This window comes from Pteropus medius, unplaced genomic scaffold (genome assembly GCF_902729225.1).
Source record: "Pteropus medius unplaced genomic scaffold, Ma_sr-lr_union100, whole genome shotgun sequence".
Lineage (NCBI taxonomy): Eukaryota > Metazoa > Chordata > Mammalia > Chiroptera > Pteropodidae > Pteropus > Pteropus medius.
The window spans coordinates 3,543,882-3,563,053 of NW_024349519.1; positions in this window are offsets into that span (position 1 = coordinate 3,543,882).

Sequence of the window (19,172 nt, forward strand, 5' to 3'; positions counted from 1 at the left end):
ATGTTGGGTTATTTTTTATTAGTTTGCATGTCATTCTGGATAGAATTATTTAGGACTTAACATTCCCAGCTAGGAATGTACCCTATGTGAGTGGGTCATGGTAGACAACCTGTAAGTTAGCTGAGATTGTGAGTTCCAAATTCCAAGGAGGTTTGTTTTATTCCAGTTAACAAATCCTGCTTTTCTCTACACTAATACTGCTCAGCAGCTTTTTTTTAAACGGTTTTCCAAAATCCTTGAAATCTTTTGATTATAATCAATAAGAAAATGTTAAGTTTACATGGACATTCGAAATGACCCCACATTTAAAAATTACCCTGCATTACCTACCTGTGACATTTTTATAATATTTTATGGTATGATCTTGGAGATATTTTCAATACAGAAACATCATTTGGTATAATGAGAAAAATGGCCCTGGCTTATGCTTTTTTAAAAAACTGTACCCATCATATTGCATTGTAATATGAAGGTTTTCATCTAACTTTAAATTTATGTTATAAAACAAACAGTATATATGCCAGCTTTATCTTTCTTGGCCATATACTATGCATTAGTAATCTTTATGTTTAATAATGAATCATTTATAAACAGTGATCCTGGGACCCAGAGCTTTCCCTAATAACCATTGTCATAAAAAAAAATATATGTAAAGGTGTAATGTCCATGTCAAGAATTTTCCTTCTCCTCTTAACACTCAGTGCCTTTGTGATGTAACTGGCTGCATGTGTCATTTTCCAGAATGGTCTCAGATTTTGATCTTTCTGTTACTCACCTAATCCACTGAGTGCCAGATGCTATGTTAGGTTCTCTGGGAAATAGGGTGAAACCATAAGCAACCTCATTTATTTTTTGAACAACTATTTACTGCCCTCACAGAGCTTACATCCTGATGTGGGAGATATTAAAAATAATGAAGTAAAATATGTGGTGTGTTAGTGGGAAGTGATAAGGATTTAAAAAATCAGAAAAGAGATTTTAAAAGAGGATGATTTTGAAATTTTAGCTAAGTGGGTTGGGAAGGCCTCAATGAGAATGTGAATTTTGAGTAAAGAGAAGGGCTTAGTGAGAGGACTAATGTCATGCTATAGTGAAGATCTGTAGAAGGTACTTCAGAAACACACATGATGATGATGATGCAGCCAACACCCATAAAATACACGTGATATTCCAGGCAGATTCTAAGCACTTTGTATAGATTAATTCAACCCTATTCTAAGAAAGCAATCACCTATGAGAAAGCAATAGATTTCATGTGGGATTGGGAAAGGAGATTAGGGAAGTCTGCACAGATGGGATGACATTCAAGTTGGCCCTAAGTGATGAGAATGAGTCTTGGGAATGGGTAGATACTAGATGCTGGAGAGATAGAGACAAAAGAAAACACATGTGCAAAGTGCGGAGACAGAAATATACTTGATATGACTGGGTGATGTGTCTGGGAGTCAAAGCCATTTAAAAAAATAACTGCCTTGATATTTTTCTAAGGGAGAAAGTTCTGTTTTATTGAAGATAATAGCATAAAAGGACAGGGGAGAAAGAGTTTATATTTATGAAAGCACAAAGGACCTTAGAGTCTAGGCTTTATTGGGGGACAGGGGTGGGGGGAGGAAAAGACTTCCACCTACCATTGCTGATTTATCTCAGAGGAGGCCAGGATTCAAGAAATGAATCTTTTCTCCAACTAGGCAGATAAGATCGACTCTCAAATCTTTTAAGTGGCTACCTCTGCCTCAATATTGACCAACTTTGGAGGTGCCAGCTTGTATATACAAAATATTACTGCTTTCTGATTTTTGTGTACATGCCATATTGATTTTCAGTGTCCAAAAGGATTTTTAAATGCTTGATACATTTTCTCATACAATTTCTCTCCAAACTAACATCGAGGTGTTTTGAGCCTCTTGATGAATATCATACTAAAGAAATTCTCCCTATCACCATGCTTCTCCAAACACTCCCATTACAATGATAATTGGAGTATTTTAATGCCATTATATGAGCTAGGAAATTACTTCACTATGATGCTGTCACAATTTTTATTACAAATATCAAAGAATGAGAGGAAATTTTCTTTGTGTGATTACAGCGTTGTTAAAGGACAACAGATTGTTCTGAAGTGGTCCACAGAGCTGCCTATGCTTTTGCAATATTTTAATTTAACAAGTATCTTTAACTAGTAAAAAAAAATCTTTATTCTGGATGTTCTTATTCTTTAAAGCATAAATGCCTCTGAGAATTTATTCAGATCACACAAGCATTAATCTATTGGCTGTAGAACAAAAAGCATCATCAATGACATAAGTAGGTGACATTTTGGAATGAAAATAAGGAGTTTGACCTTATGTCTCAGTTTATGAATACGCTAATAACAATTGCTCAGTTCTGTGGATTTTTTGTTCTAGCAGCTCTTTAAGAACTTTGGCAATTTGCCAGGTGACTGTTTCAAAAGCAGGGCAGAGTTGTAACATTTGAGTAATAAAAATAACAGTAGACAAGCAAAGGAAGGAAAAGGCTAGAAGGAAATCATTTCAAGTTTCTTCTGTGTCTGCATGTTTATTTTTAATTAAATCAAAGACATAAAGTGGCCATGATTTGTGCAGTATGTTAGGTTTTAGTTATGTAAACAAATAATTAAAACATTAAAAAGATTAAAATATTAGCCTTGAGTCATTGTAAATAGCAAGTGTCAACGCTGCATACACATTACTAAAACTAAATTATGGAATTCTCTAACCAGAATGAATAACTGTTATTAAAATTAAATCGATGGAAGAAATCTACACCAAAAAAGCCACAATTTAATGGTGAAGTGAATTGTTTATATTCCACAGTGTCCGATACTCAATCCCCTTCTCTTCTCTCTTCTTTTCTGTTCCCCTGGGCAATTCTCTACCCCTATCTGTAACTATCTTTCCTGAACTGATCATTGCCAGATTTCAATCTCACCTCTGCCTGCTGTCATGAGTTACAGACTTATCTTTTCAATTGTGATGTCATTCTAGATTAGAGAATGTAACAGGCAGTATATCCCCAAATGTACTCCTCTACTTTCCCCTCCTAATTTTTGGTTAATAGCATCCATAGTTCATCCATTCTCAAGCCAGAAACCTATGAATCATTCAAGAAACTCCTTCTTCATCAGTCTCAACATCCCACTGGAAACTATCGCCTTCTGCCTGTCCAACCTTTTTAATATCCCCTGAATTTATCTCTTTTTTTTTTTCACTGTCATTGTCACATTCAAGCCTTCATCATTTCTCACATGAATTCTAACTGGGATCCATACCTCCTTCTAAGCTAATAAGTTCTTCCAACTTATTAGCTATGCTTCAGCTGGAGTGACCTGTCTAAAATGCAAATCTGATCATGTCATTCTCACACTTGTCATCCCAAGCTTTGTCATCACTTACAAGACAAAGCTAAAATTTTTTAGTACAGTCTGGCCTTTGTCTTTGTTCCAGCCTCATCTGTTGCCACTCTGTTGGAGCTCGTGTTTAGCAGCCATGTTGAATAACTCAAGATCCCTCAAATGATCTCTTTATCTTCGGATATCATTTTCTGGAATGTTTTTCCTCTATTCTTTATTCAGAAAATTTCTTGGCATACTTTAAATCTCAGCTCAAGTAAACTCCACAGCAGTTATGCACATTCTCGTTTGTGCTTCCACAGTGCCCAGTTTGTATTTCTAACATACCTTATACCTTACATTGCTGTAGTTATTAACTGATGTATTTCCCTAAAATCTGACTTCTGAAAGGTAGGAACAGTGCCTAATCTGAGTATAGAATTCTAGAAAATCATTTTCTCTTAAAGTTCCACAGGAACTTAAGTATTGCTATTGAGATGCTTAATTTTATTTTCTTTGTTAATGGCCTGTGCTTTTATTCTCGTCTTCTAACCATTCTGGGATGTTTTTGCATTTTCTCTTTATACTCGAAATAATAAAATTTTGCCAGGTTGTGTCTAAGTATAGTGTTTTTCTTTCATACTCATTAGTACTCAGTGAGCTTTCTCATCCTGAGGATTCTAGTTTTTCTCCCAGTGACATTTTGTCCTTTTAATATTGTTGTTTTTCTTCCTCATGTTATCTCTGCTTTCTTCTTTGGTAATATCTACCATTTCTACAACTTTATTTACAAGATCACTAATTTGATCTTTAACCTTGTTCATTCTATTAATTCCATTACTTAGTTTTTCAATTTTTTTCTTTTACCAGTCATATTTTAAGGCCTCTTTTTGATATTCTTATTGATCTTTTTTATAGTAGCCTATTCATTTTCTATTCTTACAATATCCTCTTAAATCTCCTTGGGAAAATTATTTTTAATTTACGAAAGTTATTTTCTGTTCCTTGTATCATCTCTCTTTCTCCCTGACCAATTGGTGTTTGTTCCTTATTAATCTTTTTCTTCCATGCTTGAAGTTTTCCTCAAATGTTTGGTTGTGTGTTTATATTTAAGGATAAAGGACCATGTTGATTAGCATATGTTGGCAGCCTGGTTGTGTACAGGTCTGATTAGAATTGTATAGGTCTCAGTGATCAAAAGCTGACTTTGGGTAAGTGGGTGGTTCCTGTGGATCAAGCATCCTTTGCAGTTCATGGGCAGGGGATGGCAGGCAATGGCCAAAGTAAGGAGACCTTCACTCTTGGGGTGGAGCTGACTCTGAGCTCAGCCAACCACAGTGTCCTAGGAGCCAGTAGACCAGACCCAGCACACATACTTGTATGCTCTCTCTATTTTGGAGGCCCAAAGTTACTTCAGCTTCTGCATTTTTTTCCTCTGGTCCAACAGCCACACCCAAGGAACATGAAATGCTGTAATCAGCTGCCCTCTGTTCTTATAAGAAGATAGGGAGTTTAGTTGCTTTTCAGAATTTCTGCCCTTCAGTACACGTGTCTTGATCTTTGTAGCTATAGACTGTGAACTTGGATCTCTCTAGGAAGCTAGTCAGAAGAATGGCTCTTAGACCCTCTGTAGCTTCATTCTGTGAATATTTGAAGTTGTAATTTCCTTTCTTCTGGTTTATCTGATCGTTTGAGCCCATCTGCTTTCTAACTTCTAGAAAAACATTATTTTGTACTTGCCGAAGGGATATTTTAGCCCATGGATTGATTCTATTTAATATGATTTCCAGAATTAATGGGGTCATGAGAGAGAGATGGAATATACTTAGTCCGTTTTGGCTGCTGTAACAGAATACCATAGACCTAGTGACTTATTAACTGCAGAAATTTATTTCTCAAAATTCTAGAGGCTGGAAAGACCAAGATCAAGGCATTAGCAGATATAATGTCTGGTGAGGTCCTGCTTCCTGGTTCATAGATGGTGGTCTTCTCCCTGTGTCCTCACATGGTACAAAGGGCAAGGGAGCTCTCTGGGGTCTCTTTTATAAAAACTCTAATTGCATTCATGAGGGCTCTGCTCTCTTGACCTAATCTCTTCCAAGAGGTCCTACCTCCTAATACTATCACATTAGAGGTTAGAATTTCAACATACAAATTTTCAGGGACACAAATATTCAGTCCATTGCAGTCATCTTGAACTTTTCCACTAATTTTTAAAAAGTAAATTAAAAAATGTATTTCATCTCTTGAATAGGGATACATTCATATCTTTTGAAATCACAAGGTATAAAAAGGTGCTACTGTTATGTTTAGAAAAAATTCTGGCTTAAGTATGAGGAAGTTCCTAGAATTAAAAATAAGAAATTTATTTACTTTTTCTCATGAACAACAACAGAAAAAGTAATCTTGCTTTTCAGCAATGTTAGTTGTGATTCTAAACTTTTGATTCTTTGGATGGAGTCAGTCATAATTAGGAAAATTCCTAAGCAGGATTAATAAAAAGAGTTTCTTTCACTCCTACCCCTATTTGCCCAAAACATTTCTGTTCCTCCAAAAGTTTACTGTTATGAGTTTCTTGTGTACTTTTCAGAGATTTTTTTTTTTATATCAAGCAAATGTGGACATATATTTTCCTTTATTTAACCTAAATAAAACATACCATACAGACTGTTTTCTGTATTTTGCTTTTTTTCTCTTAACAATGTATCTTTTATATTTTTTTTTAAATAAAAAGCTTCCTTTTTTTATAACTATGTAGGATTCAATTTTTAAAATATGCTATAATTTATTTAATCAGATTATTATAACAATGCCTCAGTGAATATACTGTGCATGTGATATTTTACATGTGTGCAAGTATACTATAGGATAAATTTAAGGAATTTGTCCTATACATGCAAAGAGTACATGAGTTTTATATTTTGTTAGTTATTGCCAAATGGACCTCCGTAGGAGTTGTATCAATTAACACTCCCACCAGTAATGTTTGAGAATGTCTTTTTTTCTCCACAAACTCCCAGTACAGAGTATTATTAGACTTCGAGATACTTGTTACTACGATGTGAAAATTGGTATCAACATAGTTTTCATTTGCATTTTTCTTGTTATGAGTGAGGTTAAACATATTTTCAAATATTAAAGAGTCATTTAATTTCCTTTTCTGTAAATTGTCTTTACAAATATTTTGCCCATTTTTCTAATAAATTTTAAAATCACTTTATCAATTTTAGAAGCTTTTTATGTGTTATCTATGATGTGAGTTGCCAGTATTTTCTTGCTTTACTTTTATATTCTGAGTATGGTGTTGCTATGGTCTGAATGTTCCATTTGATATGTTGAAATCTTTCATATGTTGAAACCTAATTCCCAGTGTGATGGTATTAGGAGGTGGGGCCTCGGGAGGTAATAAGGTCATGAGGGTGGAGCCCTCATAAATGGGATTAATGCCCTTATTAAAGAGGCCTGAGAGTTCCCTTCCAATTTGTGAGATTACAGAGAAAAGACAGCTGTCTCTGAACCAGAAAGGTTGTTGCCCTCATCAGCTCCTGAATCTGCTGGTGCCCTGATCTTGGACTTCACAGCCACCAGAACTGTGAGAAATAAATTTCTGTTGTTAATAAGCTACTCAGTTTATGGCATTTATTATAGCAGCCCAAACAGACGAAGACAGATGTGTTTTGCCATGTGGTTGTTCTTGATTTTGATATGCTTAAGTTTTCCTTTTTAAAAATGGCTTCTGGTTTTGTGTCATAGTTAAAGACCGTCCCTACTCCGAGGTTACAGAAAAATACCATATGTTTTCTTCTAGTCCTTTGGGTTTACTTTTTTGTATTAAAATTTTTGACCATTTTGGTGTTGGCTTTATAATAAGTGTGAAGTTTTAATACAACTTCATTTTTTAGATGGGCATTTATTTGTCCCAACAATAAATGTACTCACTTTTTATTTTGGCGTCTAGACTATTTCCTTCAACAATGGTCAGTCTTTTAACATTCCAGGTCTGAGTGTGAGCAAAATAGTGTAACATTTAATTAGAATGGCTTGGGAGCCAGGAGCAAGGCCAGCAAAGGAAGGTTGGCTCCGAGCCAGCAAATCTCAGCAATGGGGTCCACCATGATCAGCACACCTGACTATGTCCTTTTGCCCAGTAGATTCCCTTCATGTGATTTAACAGTAGAGTGAGTCCTTGCATAGTAGACTCTCCTAGGACATAGTTTATTGCTGTTCTAAAGGTAAAGTTCCTTATCCATTGGTTTTTCTGTTGGTTTTTAATATCATAAGCCCAAAATAGACCTGGATTTCAGAATACTCATTTCCCCATATTCTCATGTATTTTGAACTTGGATCTCTTGCTATCAGAGAAAAACCTTTCACCAAAGGTAAAAGTAGATTAGAAGCCTTTTTGTAGTTAATCTCAAGGAAGTTTGGGCAAGCTCCCTGGCCTATATCAGGAATTTCTTTCTTTGGTTCTGATTTATTATTGTGGCAAGATGAATGCATTTGTCTTCATACTTACATATTCCCTGTCAAGGCATACATTACCTGATTGGACATACAGCACCTTTTTATATTCTTTTATCTGTTATTTATTCTACATGTTCTCAGGTTGGTTGAATTGCTTCTGGGGATATCAGTGCCATGACTAGAGGTATGTTCAATGGAACTTTCCTAATATGGAATTTGGGGGGGATAGGAGAAGTCTTCCTGGAAGCATTTAAAAAAGACAGATACATTTTTCTACACAGAATATTTCTCCTCATATTTGTTTAGTAACCTAATCTGTTGGAGCTAGAAGAAAGAACATGGAATCGATCTGGAGAAACTTCTCCATACATTTTTTTATTAGAAACTAATATCATATAGATTAGGTTAGTAATTGTTCTAATATTCTAACTACCTTGACTATTTTAGATTGCATGGAAAGTGATCATTTCTACCTCATTATTTTCACCTCGGAGTTGATCTATATTCATGATTAGACCAGGGGATATTAGGAGATGAAGAGTAGTATGAAACAAAGGGCTGAAAACTACAGGTTATGTTTTATTTTTTGCAAGCCCTTAACTTCCTCGTTAAATTCTAAGTCTGAGCCTCTCAGACCAAAATGGCTCTTGAAGTGCAGTTTCACCCACTGCAGATTCTTTAACATTTTGTGAGAAGAAAATGTTAGGATTATATATAATTATTTATGCTCTATTGACTTTTTTACATTGCATTCCATTGCTGTGAATAAGCTATGTGCTAAGATGCATTAATTATTAAGCTAACAGCTTAATAAAGACCGAAAAGTATAGAACTTAATGGCATAGAACTTCCGAAAGGGTATAGAACTTAATGGCATGTTTTGTGTCCTAATCTCACTTGAGTGTTTTATCTTGTTTTGCTGACATTTATTTTTCCTTCCCCTGATTTATTTACTTAATTACATTCCTGTTGTATATGAAGCCCATCTTCAATAAGTTTTTAAGGAGATGATGTATAAATATGTTTTAGTATTCCTTTGTTATAAGATAACCCAGTTCTTGTTTTGGAATTGTTTTGAGAAGGTTACCATTTGATGTTAATAGATACCTATACTCTCATTATGTAATACTATCCTATGGACTTATGGTGGTGCCATGCTCTGTCCAAAACAGAGTTCTCTGTGATTGAGTCTTATAAAATGGTGTGATCAGCATTTTTGTAGCCCATAAGCTGCAAGTAATGCAAGCTTGAAAATCAATTGTGTACAATTTTCTGTAAGACTGATTTTATCTAGAAGAATTGCATTCTTTTTTTTTTTTTTAAGGTATTTGAGATATAATTTCTTGGGGAATTTATAGAATAGGGGTTATGAATAGAGCTGATTTTATTTTTAGACTGGTGTCCTATTAAGACACATTTAAGGAGTAATAATTCTCTTTTCACTAAAGTTGACATACATTATAAAAATGATTGTGACATTTCTTCAGAGCTCAGTTTTAGTATTCATGTAATTATACTGCCAACATTTTTTTTTTTATTCAAACTGTTTTTTGGGGATAAGAATACATGGTAAACTTATTTGTTTACCTAATTATTGAATAATTATTTACTGATAGCCTATTATGTCCTTCAGGAATTCAAGGATGAATTAAAGTACATTTCCTGGTCTAGAGGAATTTGCCGAATACAGTAAAAAATGCAAACACTTAATGATAATGCAATATGATAATATGATAATATGGACACACAGATAACCTTCAGTGAGAGCGGATAAGAGCTCTTCAGCCTGTTTAGGTGTAGCATTTTACCTGAGGCTTGAAGTATGAGAAGAATTTTCCAAATGAAGCAACAGAAGGAACGGCATGTGCAAAAAGAAGGAAGTGTGAGAGCTTGGTGTATTCCGAAAAAAGAAAAAAAAGAAAGTAGCTTTATTATAGATAAAAACTGGATCGAATGATATAGCTTAGATGTACAATCATACTAGGCTTCTCAATACTTCTTCCTAAATTACATATACCTCCTAAACTGCAGCACTCCTTCCTCAAAGGGACATTGTCTTCCCCTAAGAAATTACCCTACAGATAGGGATGTGGTGTAAGGTAATATAGTCAATAATATTGTAAATAACTTTGGTGACAAATGGTTACTAGACTTACTGTGGTGATCGCATCATAAGGTATATAAATGTTGAATCACTATATTATACACCTGAAACTAATATAATATTGTATGCCAACTATATTTTAATAAACATTTTTTAAAAATTACACTACAGTTGAGTAGTAAATGAAGTATGTCCGCAGTTTGGCTGACTCTGAAAGGCTAAGTCAGCATGTTTCCTGAAATTCCCCAGGATAATCACTCAGGCTTCATGAGAAAGTGTGAGTTGGGGGTGATAGGCAATTTGAAAAAGAATATGTGTGTTACTGTGGCAAACGTCTCCTAAACATGAGATCGAGGGAAAGGATGTAGGTGATATTGTACCTTGAAGTTTTCAATTGGGGTATGGTTTCATTTTCATTGTGATGAGAGGAATTCAGTGTGAAGTATGAAGGAGTCAAAGGAGTCATGACTAGAGGCACAAACTTCTTAGGAGGCTATGGTAGTACTCTCTCTCTCGAGATGACCTGGACCAGAACAGGGGTTGTAGGGGTATTCAAGAGGTAAAATCAGTAGGAACTAGAGTTCGATTGTATAAGCAAAGCAGGAAAGAAAAAAAATCTAGGATGACTCTTAGATTTATGGCTTGGAAAAATTGTCATTCATTAATCCAGGTAATATAAAATGAAAGCAAAAGGGCAAATCAGGTTGGGATGATGCATTGTGTTGAATATGCTTGGAGGAAATTCAACTATAGGTATGTATTGGAAATTGGATAAATGAATCTGGGGATAAGAAAAGGGATGTGGGTGATTAGCAGTTTTGGTAAAGCCAAAGTCATGATTAAGTGGATTGGAGAGAGCTGGTAGAATAGAAATAACGACAATCCTACCTCTGCGCTCCATGGGCCAGATGAGTTAGACTGGATATGGGAAACAGTCCAGAGTCTACCGTCTTTTCCATCCTACATAGCATCATGTTTTCTTTCTCTATTAGAATATAGTTGGGTAATTTAAACTCGAACCCAGTCTCAGGTTAACAAAGACACTCCTGATTATTTTGAGTTTTAGCCAACATATATTAAATAACTAAATGTGTATAAATTATTCTGTCTTTGGCCATTGGCTATTAAATTCAGACTCTATACCATCTCTTTCAGCTTAGGGATTGATGTGATGGTATGTGTACTAATCATGATTTTTAAATTATGAAAATAGAAATGACCTCTACATATCTGAAGTGCAAAAAGATTCCAAGGGAAGGTTGGGGAGCCAGACTCAAGCAGTTTCCAAGCAAGACGAGGCACAGCCAAGATCTTGCCACAGGCTGCCTCTGTTTAGGATAAAGCCACTGGCACAGTTGCCACTGGACACTGCTGCTGTTGGCAGTACTCTCCTGCATGTGTGCCATCAAGAGACTGTACTCCAAACCACCACAGCTGCTGTGATGAATCTCTGACCCTGTGCTTTTGGTTACTCTCTTATGTTTCAAAGTCCAGTCAGGAGCCTCTGCTAGGGTCTGTTCTACCTACCAAGGCTCAGGCAGTGTTCACCTTTCTTTGGTTTTCACAGTGAGATGTGAGCCCTGTTCCCCACCGATCTTGGGATTTCCCCCAAACAGAGTGGGGGTTTATATGCTGAGAAGTCAAAAATGCCAAATGGCCTTTACCATATCAGTAACTAAGATTCGAATAATGCTTTGCAATTTGCAGAGAGCCCTGGGATATTTTTCATTCAATACTTAGTACAACTGGGAAAGTATTTTAGTTTTTAAGATGAGGAAGCTAAAACTCAAAGAGGTTAATTGACTAACCCGAAGTTGCAATGCCAGGGAAGAAACAGAAATTTTTGAGTGGCTATTATATGCTAAATATAGTCCTAGATGCTTTCACACACAGTATCTTTTAAAAATATACATATTTTTAATATTTTATTTAACCATCTATATCCAGACATTAACATATGAACATGTAATCAATATATAAAAATTGTCAGATAGTTTATACTCTTTTTCTCATACTAAGCTTTCAAAATTGAGTATATATTTTCTTACAGCGCCTGTCAATTAAAAAAAAAACCCACAATCTATGCCATAAACTTATTCATCACCTTCAAAAGTTTCTTCTTGTCCTCTTTATTATTATTGTTATTCTTCTGTGACAAGAACACTTAATATAAAGTCTACCCTTATTAGCAAATTTTTAAGCGTACTATACAATATTGTTCACTATAGGCTTTATGCTTTTCTATCCCCTGTGCCCTGCACAAGCGTGTTTTCTAACTGGGAGTGCAGGAACTACATGTCTCAACTCTGTCTCAGACCCCTCCCCACAGCTGCAGAAAGGACTTTCTTCCTTTTCCTATGTTGCAGGAAGCCACATTTTGTCATATCCTGCATCTTCCTACTCTGTGTCTTATGAAAAAAGCATCAGCTCTTGTCCTCTAAGCCTGGTTCACAGAGAGTTAAAATACCAGCATCCGAGAGTTCCTAAAACAAACAAACAAAATGAAACAGAGAAGCAAACAACCTCCTCAATTCTCCTCAAGTGTTTGGCTCTTAAAACTGAAAACCAGTATTTTCATGATTATTTTCTCTTCTTTGAATATTTTGAAGTTTGTTTTGAAAATCAAAGCTGAAAAATGATTTTTTAAAATGTTTTAGATCATTGCTACTTAAAGTGCAGTTCCTTTTGCGTAGTAGCGCCCCAGCCTACCCTAGGAACTTGTTAAAAACACAAATCCCCAAAGTGTTGAGTTAGGTTCTGCACTGAAAGAGAATCCCTGGTGATTTGCACATACATTAAAATTAGAAAAGTAACCATTCTTCATGATTTCTGCTCTATTCTTGTAGTATCATCTCAGCTACAATGGGGAAAGAGTGACAGATTTACTGGGAATTAAAAATACATCAGAAAATTATACGGTTCTCATCCCCAAAGCCAATATCTTATTTAATGAGGAAACACCTGCCAAAGTCGGGAATAAGACAAGGATGACCAATATCATCATTCTTATTTAAAACCATTTTAAAATTGTCACCCAGTGCCACTAGGGAGAGGCATACAAACTAGAAGAGATAAAATCATCTCTGTTTACAGATTATACTATTATATATCTGGAAAAGGAACAAACAAAAATCATTGAAAAAAGCTACCAAAACACTTAATTATATTTAGTAAAGTAGCAGGTTATAAAATCAATATATAGAAAGCAATAGCTTCATGTATAAAAATGATAACTGGTTAGAAGATATAAAGATCCCTTTTATAATTGCAATGAAAATAACAAAAGCACCAAGGCATAAATCTAATAAGAAATGGCCAAAAATATATGAAGAAAGTATAAATTATACCTGAATGATACAAAAATAGTATGAGCAAATAGCCATACCATGAGTTTAGATAGGAAGAGACTCAATATTGTAATGATATCTATTCTGTAATACAACATATTATCAGGTTTTTTCTTGAAGCTGAACAAATTGATTATATATTTCATTTGGAAAAGCAATTAAACATAAATAGCCTGGAAAACCTTAAAAAAGAAAAACAATGAGGGGGGCTAGATCTTAGACCAGATGTTAAAACATATTACAAAGTCTCTATAATTAGAAGAAAATTATATTGGCAAGTGAATAAACAGACAAACTAATGGAACCAAATAGAAAATCCAGAAATAAACCTAATTGCACATGGAAATTCAGACCATGATAAAAGCAGCATCTGAAATCAGGAGAGAAGTATAGACTTTAAAAAAAAATGATGTTGGAACAACTAGATAGCCATATGAAAAAGATACAAATGAATTCATCAGCATATGGTATAATAGTATAAATTCTAAATGAGTAAAAGATTTGAATGTAAAATATGAAACTGTACAAATACTAGAAGGAAACATGGGTGGTTACTTCATTACATTTGAAAATTTCCCAAATTAAGTGAAAATTTTGATAACTTTGGGTATATATTTTAAAATTCTACATGGCAAGAAGCAACTAAACATCAAGTAAAAATACAAGTGACATGTGGGGAAATACTTGCAACTTCTCTCACAGAAAAAGGGTTAAAATTTCAAATATCTAAAAAATTTCTACAAATTGAGAAAACAAAACCTCATAAAACTGGACAAGAAACACAGTTCACAAAAAATGCAAATGGCACTTAAAGATATGGAAGTTACTTAATCTCGCTCATAATAAGAGAGATGAAAATTAAAACTACATTAAAATACTGTCTCTCACATATCAAATTAGCAAAGATCCAAGAGTGTAACAATTGGATTATGTCGTCAAGGTTGTGGAAAAATAGGCACTTCCATACTTGGCTGATGGGAGTACAGCCCTGGTGGAAGGAATTTTTCCAAATGCAGTGTTACATTAGCATTTATGCTTTGAGCTTGCAATCCCACTTCAAGGAATCTTTCCTAAAGATTCACCTGGATAAGTATGGAATGACATGTATAAGGCAACTCATAGTAGCCCTATTTGTATTTGGAAAATAGAAAATAACCCAAATGTTCAATTAAAAAAGACCAGTTGAAATAAACTATGGTACATCCATATAATGAAGGACCATGAAGTGGTTAAAAGAAATGGAGATGACCTCTATACCCTTCTGTGGCTATAATTCGTTGAAAAAAGCCAAGGGCAGAATGGTGTTTATAATATGCTATCCTTTACTTAAGAAGGTGGTGGAAAATAAATATATATTATATTAAAACAATGGAAGGATAAACAAAAACTAGTGAAAACAGTTTTGGGGTAAGGAGTGAGGAGGGTAGTAACAGGGTGATGAGAAAGAGTGGAAGTTAGACTTCTCTAAATGTAGTTTTCTTTTTTTTCCCTTGATAGTTAGATCTTGGAGCCATGAAATATGTTTCTACCCAATCTTAAAATAAAATTAGATTAAAATGAAGAAAACAACAACAAATAAGGCAATTCACAAAAACTGGAAACAAAATGAAGCAAAATAAAACAAATGTATTTCAAATCTGTGGATGTGTCTTAGTAAAATAGAGAAGGATTATTTCATGTGACTTTAAAACACATGTAATTTGAAAATACATTCTTAATGAAATATATTTTAAGGACAAAAAGAACTGCAAAGAAATCTTAAACTGCACTCAGTAATCATGTTGTTAGTATTAATATTGGCATCGTCATTTTGAAACCATAATATGAATATAATAAAATAAGGTAAATAAATAATGTCATTAAGAACCAAGTGTTTGGGGATAAAATCATGTATTCTGGAGATATGATATGCACTCATGATATATTTTTCTTTTAAAAACAACACAAATAACAAAATTTACTTCTTAGCTCTGGATGCTGAAAATCGCTAAAAGCAATGATGTCCCAGTAGCAGTTAGTACCCCTGCCCCCAGATCGTTGTCTCTAAATACCATTTCCTGAAGCTTCTTGGAGAAACTGCTGATTCCGGGTCTGAAGCAGGAAATATATGAGATAAACCTGGAACATTGTGTGGTGCCAGAAAGCAAAGGATATAGACCACTGGAGTTTTAAAATGACCCAGCAGGTAACTTGAAGGGATGTCCACAGGCCACAGAAGAAACTATTTGATCATCAAAAGGAATAATGAGTACAATGATTGGGAAAAAATCAAATATATTAAAACAAAATAAACAGATCGACAGTCTTTAAAAGTTGCTGGTCACCAACTCATTAATCTGAAAATTCACAATTAAGGGGAAAAAAAATCAAGTATTTTTCCTTCCTGAAAAAAACTTTATTTTAGAGTTATGAAATATTTAGATGAAAAAAAGTTATCTTTATAGAAGAATTCCTTTTTTCAGTATTGAATGCTGAGAGAATGATAGAATTAGAAAATGACCATTTTGCCTCCCATAATTAAATATTGAATCTAGGTCATCAGAGATCATCAATGGCTGCTAGAATCTTTGGGTGAAAGGTTGATAGAAAACTTTATAATAAATGGAGCAGGCTGACAATACCTGATTGCACTCATCAATCTTAACATCAAAAAAAGAATGGCAATCAGACAATCATTGCTTCCTGCTGTGATAAAGGAAGTTCATAGCATCACTTAGGAAATGTCATTGTCAAAATAAAAACCAATGAAAAACTGAACATGAATCTAAATAAACCTTTGAATCTAGCTACCAGGGTATAGGAAATAGAAGAACACATTAAATGACACCGCAAAAATACAATTAGCCAATCCAGATGTAGGCAATTTTACATTCCCATCAGCAATGTACCATTTATTTACCTCTTCACAAACACTTGTTATTTTCTGAGTTTTTGATAGTAGCCATCCTAATAGGCATAAGGTGGTATCTCACGGTGGTTTTGATTTGCATTTCCCTAATAATCAGTGATGTTGAACATCTTCTTGCTTATTGGCCATTTGTATATCTTTGGAGAAATGTCTCAACTGCTTTGCCCATTTTTTTTTAAATCGGATTATTTGCCTTCTTGTTGAATTGTAGGAGTTCTTGATATATTCTGGATATTAATTCATCAGATATATGATATGCAAATATTCTCTTACTCCATGTGTTGCCTTTTATTCTGTTTTTACTGTCTTTTGATGTACAAAAGTTTTTAATTTTGATGAAGTCCAATTGATCTGTTTTTCTTTTGTTGTCGTAGCCAAGAAATCATTGCCGAATTTTATGTCACGAGCTTTTCCTTTATGTTTTCTTCTAAGATTTTCATAGTTTTTGCTCTTACAGTAGGTCTGTGATTTATTTTGGGTTAATTTTTGTCTAGGGTGTTAAGTAGGGGTCCAGCTTCATTTTCTTGCATGCGTATATTTAGTTTTCCCAGCACCATTTGTTGAAAGTACTACCTTTTCCTTATTGGATGGTCTTAGTACCCTTGTAGAAAATCATTTGACCATATATGCAAGGATTTACTTCTGGGCTCTTTATTCTAGCAATTGGAAAAATTTGAACAATGACTAGATAGTTGATGCTATGAAGAAATTAATAGTAATTTTATTAGGTTTGATAATGGTTTTGTAGATATGCTATAAAAGGAATGTTCATCTATTACATATATACCAAAGCATTTTGGGGTAAAATGGGGTGAGGTGGTAGGAGGGGCAACTATGTGTAAGGATAGAGATGAAATGTGATTTGCCAAATATTGATAGTTGTTTAAGCTGGATGGTGGGTACATTGGGACTTTTATATTATTCTCTCTTGTGTATGTTTGGAATTTTTCAAAACGAAAAGTTATACATTATATAAGAAAATGTGCTCATAATATTGTCTTATCACAGGTGCCTAATAGACATCTCAAACTTTACATGACCCTGTACTTGCCCTCCAAATGTATTCCTCACCCCATATTCATCTTAGTTAATAGATCTTCATCACATTATTACTCAGGACAAAATCATGAACTCATCCATAATTTCCTTCATACCTCATAGTAAATCTATCAGCAAATTCCTCTTGACTCTACATACCAAACCGCTCAACATTTTTGTTGAAACCTTCCTGGTCCAAGCCACCATCATTTCTCACTCAGACAACTTTAGTAGTTCTTCGGTTCCTCTTTGCTTCCATTATTCCCATACCCTAACTCTCTACAAATCATTCTCCATATAGTTGCTAGAATAACCTTTTAAGAAATTAAATTGGATTAGATGTATCCACTGCATAAAACTCTCCAATGGATTTCCTTCACATTAAGAATAATATCCAGACTCCTACAGGCCCTCTGTGAGCTGGGGCCTGCCTACCGCTCTCCCACTTTATAGTTCTTCTTCCTGAACTATTTTGCCCTGAGAGGCAGGTCTCAGCCCAGTTTCCTCAGAGAAGTCTATCTTGACCACTCTGTGTGAAAGTTGTCAGCTCCACCCCTAGTGCAATATTCAAGTCTGTTGTTCTTTTATAGCATTTATTTTCTGAAATTTTATTTACATATTTGGTCACTTGTTTATTGTCTGTTGCCTCCCACTAGAATATAAGCTCTAGGAGAGTAAGAACATAGTCGTAATTACTCCTGATTCACCTTGGCCTAGAATAGTGCCTGGTACTTGGTCAAGTATTCAAGAAATTTGTGTCGAATGAAATAATTTGCTTCCAGGAGATTTTGGGCATTGTGTGAAATGAATTCTGGTTGTTCCTGGAGAGGGAACCAATCAGAAGTTGGAAGACTACTATTGTTGCAATAGTCTAGGTGAGAGCATATAGGGATCATTTCAGGTCAAACTCAAATGGAGAAGAGAGAGAGAGGCAAGGGAGAATCAACAGATCTGAGAAATGTGATCTACGAGATGGGAAAGAGATGAAGAGGAGGAAAGCAATTGACATGGCTAGGGAGTGAGAGTAGTATCATTAACAGGAATGGAACCAGGAGGATGAGGGTGATTATAGATTCTGTTTTTATATATTAGGATGGGGTGCTAGCAGAGATTAGATATGAGGAATGTGACCCAAGAGAGAAGTCACCTCTGAAGATACTGCTTTGGGAATTATCTGTATGAAAGTGTTAATTAACTCATGGGGCTGATTGGAGGCTGCCATAGCAGAGAGCCCAGAGAGAAAAGAATGAGACAGACCCCAAGCAAGCCAGGAAAGGAACAGCTCAGAGAGGAGAGATGGTCTAGTGTCGAATGCTGCCTCAAGGCTGCTAAGGATAAATCTGATGACAGGCCATTGAATTTTGTTTTTGAGTCATAGTATTCTCTGCTTTTTAAACCTCATTCTTTTCTTTACTATGAAAGTTGTTTATGTTTTCTTTATAGTCTGCCAGTCTACTTTTCCTAAAACACAGCGCAACAAAACAACAATTCAGCTTTTCTTCCCCTCTAGAGTTCACATCGCATTTTAATTATCACTCTTCATTGGCTTTTCCCTTTTTCTCAAATTGAGTCTTTTGCATAGCCATATTCTCTATTTATCTTTTGCTGATCTGTCTATTAGCAGCACAACAGTAATAAAATAAGTATATAGCACCCTTACTTTCAGGAAAAACCCATAACATTTTTTTCTTTTGTTTATTTTTTAAATATGCAAGTGATAAATTTATCTTATTAAAATTTAAACAATTAAGAACCATGAGGAGTAAAAGTTATATTGTCCTTATCTTAAAAAACTAGAAAAGGAAGGACAAATGAGGCCTAAAGTAAGAATGAAAGAAATAATCAAAATTAGAACAGAAATAAATTAAATTGAAAACAAAAAAAAAGAAAAAATAAATGCAACAAAGAGCTGGTTCTTTGAGAAGGTTAATAAAATTGACAAACCCCTGGCTAGACTCACTA